The sequence below is a fragment of the Chrysemys picta genome, chromosome 1 (assembly GCF_011386835.1).
Source record: "Chrysemys picta bellii isolate R12L10 chromosome 1, ASM1138683v2, whole genome shotgun sequence".
Taxonomy (NCBI): Eukaryota; Metazoa; Chordata; order Testudines; family Emydidae; genus Chrysemys; species Chrysemys picta.
The window spans coordinates 199,055,391-199,061,885 of NC_088791.1; positions in this window are offsets into that span (position 1 = coordinate 199,055,391).

The window sequence follows — 6,495 nt, forward strand, 5'->3', positions numbered from 1 at the left end:
CACTTTGGATGTAGTCAGAGATTCTGTTTTGGTGATCCAAAGCCTTAGTCAGGTATGCAGAGGGGATCTTTTCTGGATGTTATTACCTGTGTAGTAGGTCCTAGCCGGGGCTCGACCCTTCCGGGTAGGAGGGGAGCCACACCGACTCACTGCTGTGGGAACAAGCAGTCAGTTAGTCCCGAAACTCCGGCTCTTTGGTGCAGGGTCGGAGTAACCACAGTTAAAGCTCAGGCCCTTGACTGCAGGGGGCTGAGCGAGCAAGCAGTTCAGGAGCCCAGGCCCTGGATCAGGGCGGGGCAAACACAGTTAGCTCAGGCCCTTGTTTGCAGGGGCTGAGCGGGCAGACAGTTCAGAGCCCAGGCCCTGGATCAGGGCGGGGCAAACACAGTTAGGCTCAGGCCCTTGTTTGCAGGGGCTGAGCGAGCAGACAGTTCAGAGCCCAGGCAAGGCACGCCTAGGCTTTCGGTAGCCGAGTGTTGGGTGAGGGGGATGCCTGCCACCCGTGAGCGGGGGTGGCAGGGGGGAACGCAGGCCCACCCACTCCACTGCGTTCCAGCCCGGGGCCCTAGCAGTGGTTACTGCCGCTGCTGGTCAGTGGGGTATCCAGACCGCAACACACTGACATTGGCTCACATTCAGTTGCAGCCGGACCGGGGTCGGCTACCCCCGGGCCACTTCCGTGATCCCCCTCAGAGCCTACCTCGTTCGTCGCGCCGGGCTCAGGCCAGTCCATCTGCATGGGCTCCTCTCGGCCAGGGCTCGGTGGCAGGTCCGGTAGCTCTGCCAGGAAGTCAGGCCAACGGTCCTCAGGCGGCTCCTCTGGGTAGCAGCAGGGGCGGAGGGGTTCGGGTACAGTCTCACCCTCAGGGTTGGTGGGGTGAGGCTCCCAGGGATTCTCCCAGTGACGGGAGCGGACGGGCTCCGGTGGCTCCTCCTCGTAGTGTGCCCGGGGTAGCTCGGGCCAGCTAGGGTCCAGGCCTCGGTCTTCGGCGGTCTCCTGGCCGGGAGCTCCCGGCCACACGTCTGCTCCCTGCGGTGGCTGGCCGCTGACTGAGCTCTGGCGGCCGGCCTTTATACTTCCTGTCCCGCCCCTTGACTTCCAGGGGGCGGGGACAGGCGGTGGTGGTCCCACCCACTCTGGTGCCTGCACGTGGGCTCCCTCTTCTGGGCAGGAGGGGAGCCACACCGACTCACTACACACACACCCCCTTTAGACTGGCTCTCGCGTCTCGGGGCCAGGTCCTTCCATCTCCCCAATGCGGGATAGGAAGTCCGCATTCGTATGGTCCTTGCCAGCCCGATGCTGCACCGTAAATGCGTAGGGTTGTAAGACGAGGTACCACCGCATAATGCGGGCATTATTATCTTTCATTCGCATTAGCCACCGGAGGGGGGCGTGGTCTGTGACGAGGGTGAACGGGGCCCCGAGGAGGTAGAAGCGAAGGGCATCGCAGGCCCACTTCACAGCGAGGGCCTCTTTTTCCACCACTGCGTAGTTCCTCTCGCGGGGGAACAGTTTCCGGCTGAGGTATAATACGGGGTGGTCCTTTCCCTCCACTTCTTGGGACAAGACTGCCCCTAACCCTACCCCGGAGGCGTCCGTCTGCAGGATGAATGGGCGTTTAAAGTCCGGGCTATAGAGAACCGGCTCCTGGCAGAGGCACTTCTGCAGTGTCCGGAAGGCCGCCTCACATTCAGGGGACCATTGTACCTGCCGGGGACTGTCCTTCGTCAGAAGCCCAGTTAAGGGTGCGGCTATGGATGCGAACTGGGGGATGAACCGTCGGTAATACCCAACGAGGCCCAGGAACTGCCGAACGTGCCGTTTGGTCGACGGGGTGGGACAGTCCAGGAGGGCCTGGACTTTCCCGACGAGGGGCTTGACCCGCCCGCCCCCGACGGTATAGCCGTGGTAGTTGGTCTCTTGCCAGGCAATACGGCACTTTTTAGGGTTGGCGGTCAGGCCCGCCTGTCGTAGGGACCTTAGGACCGCCGCAACCCGGGGCAGATGGTCCTCCCAGCCGCGGCTATAGATGACCACGTCGTCTAGGTACGCCGCCGCATAGTCCTGATGGGGCTGCAGAAGTTGGTCCATCAGCCGCTGGAAGGTGGCTGGGGCCCCATGGAGACCGAATGGCATCCGCGTGAATTGGTACAGCCCCGTTGGGGTGGCAAAGGCGGTTTTCTCCTTTGAGGTCTCCTCGAGGGGGATCTGCCAGTAGCCTTTGCTGAGATCCAAGGTGGTGATATACTGGGCCTCCCCCAGGCGGCCCAGTAACTCGTCCACACGGGGCATCGGGTAGGCATCGAAGTGCGAGATGGCATTTACCCTCCGAAAGTCGATGCAGAAGCGGCAGGTGCCGTCCGGCTTGGGCACCAGGACCACCGGACTACGCCACTCACTCTGGGACGGCTCAATGACGCCCAGAGCCAGCATGGCTCTTACTTCCTCCTCGACCGCATCCCGCATCCGATAGGGCAGGGGCCGGGTCGTCTCTCGAACCACTTTCCCCGGCTCTGTCTGGATGGAGTGTTTGACCAGGGACGTGTAGCCCGGTACGGCCGTGAAGGTTCGCTTGAAGGCCTGCAGCAGGCAGTTGGTCTGTTTACATTGCTCTTCCGTGAGCGATTGTCCTAATAGGGGTGCCGGGGGGTCATCCGTCGAGGGTACGTGGGGTCCCAATTCCGGCTCGGGCGGGCATGGGTTAATTAAGAGGCCCTCCCGGTCCTGCCACCGTTTCAGCAGGTTTACGTGATACCGTTGGGTCCCCTTCCGCTTGTCCGGTTGCCGCACCTCGTAGGTGACGGGACCGACCTTACGCACGACGTCGTAAGGTCCCTGCCACCGGGCTAACAGTTTTGACTCACTGGACGGGAGGAGGAGTAGGACACGGTCTCCTGGTTGGAACTCCCGGACTTGGGCTCCCTGATCGTAGGTTCGTTTCTGCCGCTCCTGCGCCGTCTTCAAATTTTCGCGGGCCAGGGCTCCGGCCTGGGCCAGGTATTCCTGTAACTGGATGACATATTTCAGGAGGCCCTGGGCTGGGGAAGCTGACTGTTCCCAGGTCTCTCTCATCAGGTCTAAGAGGCCCCGTGGTCTGCGTCCATACAGCAGCTCGAAAGGGGAAAATTTCGTTGAGGTCTGCGGGACTTCTCGGATGGCTAGCAGCAAGGGTGGAAGGAATTGGTCCCAGTGGCGGAGGTCCTCTGCTGGGAATTTCCGCAACATGCTTTTCAAAGTGCGGTTAAACCGCTCCACCAACCCGTCCGTCTGCGGGTGGTACACGGACGTCCGGAGTTGTTTGATGCCTAAGAGGGCACAGACCTGTCGCAACAATTGGGACGTGAAGTTCGTTCCCTGGTCGGTCAGGATCTCTCTAGGCAGTCCTACTCGGGCGAAGATTTTCAGCAATTCCCCCGCGATAGTCCGGGCGGTAATACTTCGCAGGGGGATGGCTTCCGGGAACCGAGAGGCATAGTCCACCAAAACCAGGATGTATTGAAACCCCGCGGCACTTTTCGGGAGGGGGCCCATGAGGTCCATGGCGACCCGTTCGAAGGGCGTCTCCATCACTGGCATGGGAACCAGGGGTGCCTTGGGGATCCCGGGCGGGGCGACCCGCTGACAGTCTGGGCAGGAGGCGCAATATTCTTTCACCTCCTGAGAGATTCCTGGCCAAAAGAAGCGCGCCAGGATTCGAGCGAGGGTCTTCTCTCGCCCCAGGTGCCCGGCGGCTGGCACATCGTGGGCCAACTTCATTACCGCCCGCCGGTGACACAGGGGCACTAACAGTTGGGTTTGTGGTTCCTGGGTGCGGGGGTCACGGTCCACGCGGTAGAGCCGGTCCCGGCGCAGCTCAAAGTGGGGCCATAGGGTGGCCCGCTGGGGGTCCACAACACTCCCGTCTACTGCCGCGAGCTGCTCGTAGAAGCGGCTAAGGGTGGGATCCTCTCGCTGGTCCCGACAGAAATCGGTATCGAAGCGGGGCTGAGGGGCTGGCTCCGGCGGCGGTCCCGCTGCGTCCGTGTCGTCTATCTCGGTCGCCGGGCCCTGCTCGGGGGTCTCGGATGAGGACCCCAGCCGATCAGCCTCCAGGGCCGGCGTGGACCGTAGGACTTCCTCGAAGGCCGGCCAGTCCCGACCGAGGATCACAGGGTATGCAAGATGGGGAGCTACCCCAACCACCAGGTGTCGGGTGATCCCCGCGATGGTTAGGGGGACCCGGGCGCTGGGGTATGGTCGGACATCCCCATGGATGCATTGTAGATGAATACACCCGAGGCAGGTATCACCCGGCGGTACCAGGTCCTTACGGACCAACGTCTGGCCACAGCCCGAGTCGATCAAGGCCCGCGTAGTCCGTCCTCCGACGGCCACCGGGACGGTCAGCTTGGGGTTCATGGCTGGCCGGGCTCGGGTGTGGCCCGCCCACACTTGCCCATAGCTGCAATCCATCCCCGGGCAGTCTCGCTGGAGGTGCCCCATCTTTCCACAACCGAAGCAGGGACCGAGTTCAGGTCGTCTGCTCCTGGGGCCCTCTTGGCTTGGGCTCCGGGGGGGGCTTCGCCGAGCCCTTGGGGGCCCCTGGCCCGGGGCCATTGGTCCGGGCCGAGGAGCCGGGTCCGTGTGCCGGGTCTGGGTCTCGCGGCGGGGGTCGGGCCTCGGTGCGGGTTGTCGTGGTCCGCTCGGGGGTTCCCCTTTCTTTTCGCCACGGGCTGGTTCGGGCCCGGGGCGTCGGAAGGTGGGCCCTACTGCATCTTCGGCGGCTAGGAAGTCCTCCATTAGCGACACTGCCTGGGCCAGCGTCGTCGGCCGGTGGCGAAGCACCCAGGCGCGCCCTCGGGAGGGTAGGGTGTGCACGAACTGTTCTAACACCACCTGCTCGGTTACCTCCTCCGCCGTCCGGGTGCCGGGCTGTAGCCACCGTCGGCAAGCCTCTTTTAAGGTTTGGGCCACTACCCGCGGTCGGGCCCCGGTGGGGTAAGTCTGGCCCCGAAACCTTTGTCGGAAAGTCTCGGGACTGACGTCAAGGGCGTCCAATATCGCGGCCTTCACCAGGTCGTAGTCCCGTGCTTCCTCAGCCGCCAACCCACGATAGGCCACCTGGGCCGCCCCCGTCAGGTAGGGCGCTAAGAGGGTAGCCCACTGGTCCCTGGGCCACCCGGCGACGAGGGCTACCCGCTCGAACGTGACCAGAAATGCCTCAGGGTCGTCGTCTGGGCTCATCTTAGTCAAGCGAAGGGGGGCAGCTAACCGCGGCATCTCCTCAGCCTCCCCCGCCGGCCCCGGCGCGGGGCGAGGGAGCGTGACCAGCAGCTGCTGCAGCTGGACTCCCAACTGCCGCACCAGCTGCTGCTGTTGCTCGAGCTGGGCCGTGTGCTGCTCCTGCTGCAACTGGAGTTGGGCGGCATCTCGCTGCTGTTGCTGCGCGAGCTGGGCGGCCTGCTGTTGCTGTTGCTGCTGCAACTGGGCCGTCTGCTGCCGCTCCTGACTCTCCGTGAGCAGCTGGAACAACCGCTCCATATCCATTCCTTAGAACGGGGGGGTGGGCAATGGCCACTCCCCCTCTAGCCCCTTCTCACAGGGGCAGGGGCTCGTGCCCCACGTTGGGCGCCAAATGTAGTAGGTCCTAGCCGGGGCTCGACCCTTCCGGGCAGGAGGGGAGCCACACCGACTCACTGCTGTGGGAACAAGCAGTCAGTTAGTCCCGAAACTCCGGCTCTTTGGTGCAGGGTCAGAGTAACCACAGTTAAAGCTCAGGCCCTTGATTGCAGGGGGCTGAGCGAGCAAGCAGTTCAGGAGCCCAGGCCCTGGATCAGGGCGGGGCAAACACAGTTAGCTCAGGCCCTTGTTTGCAGGGGCTGAGCGAGCAAATAGTTCAGAACCCAGGCCCTGGATCAGGGCGGGGCAAACACAGTTAGCTCAGGCCCTTGTTTGCAGGGGCTGAGCGGGCAGACAGTTCAGAGCCCAGGCCCTGGATCAGGGCGGGGCAAACACAGATAGCTCAGGCCCTTGTTTGTAGGGGCTGAGCGAGCAGACAGTTCAGAGCCCAGGCCCTGGATCAGGGCGGGGCAAACACAGTTAGCTCAGGCCCTTGTTTGCAGGGGCTGAGCGGGCAGACAGTTCAGAGCCCAGGCCCTGGATCAGGGCGGGGCAAACACAGATAGCTCAGGCCCTTGTTTGCAGGGGCTGAGCGGGCAGACAGTTCAGAGCCCAGGCCCTGGATCAGGGCGGGGCAAACACAGTTAGGCTCAGGCCCTTGTTTGCAGGGGCTGAGCGAGCAGACAGTTCAGAGCCCAGGCAAAGCACGCCTAGGCTTTCGGTAGCCGAGTGTTGGGTGAGGGGGATGCCTGCCACCCGTGAGCGGGGGTGGCAGGGGGGAACGCAGGCCCATCCACTCCACTGCGTTCCAGCCCGGGGCCCTAGCAGTGGTTACTGCCGCTGCTGGTCAGTGGGGTATCCAGACCGCAACACACTGACATTGGCTCACATTC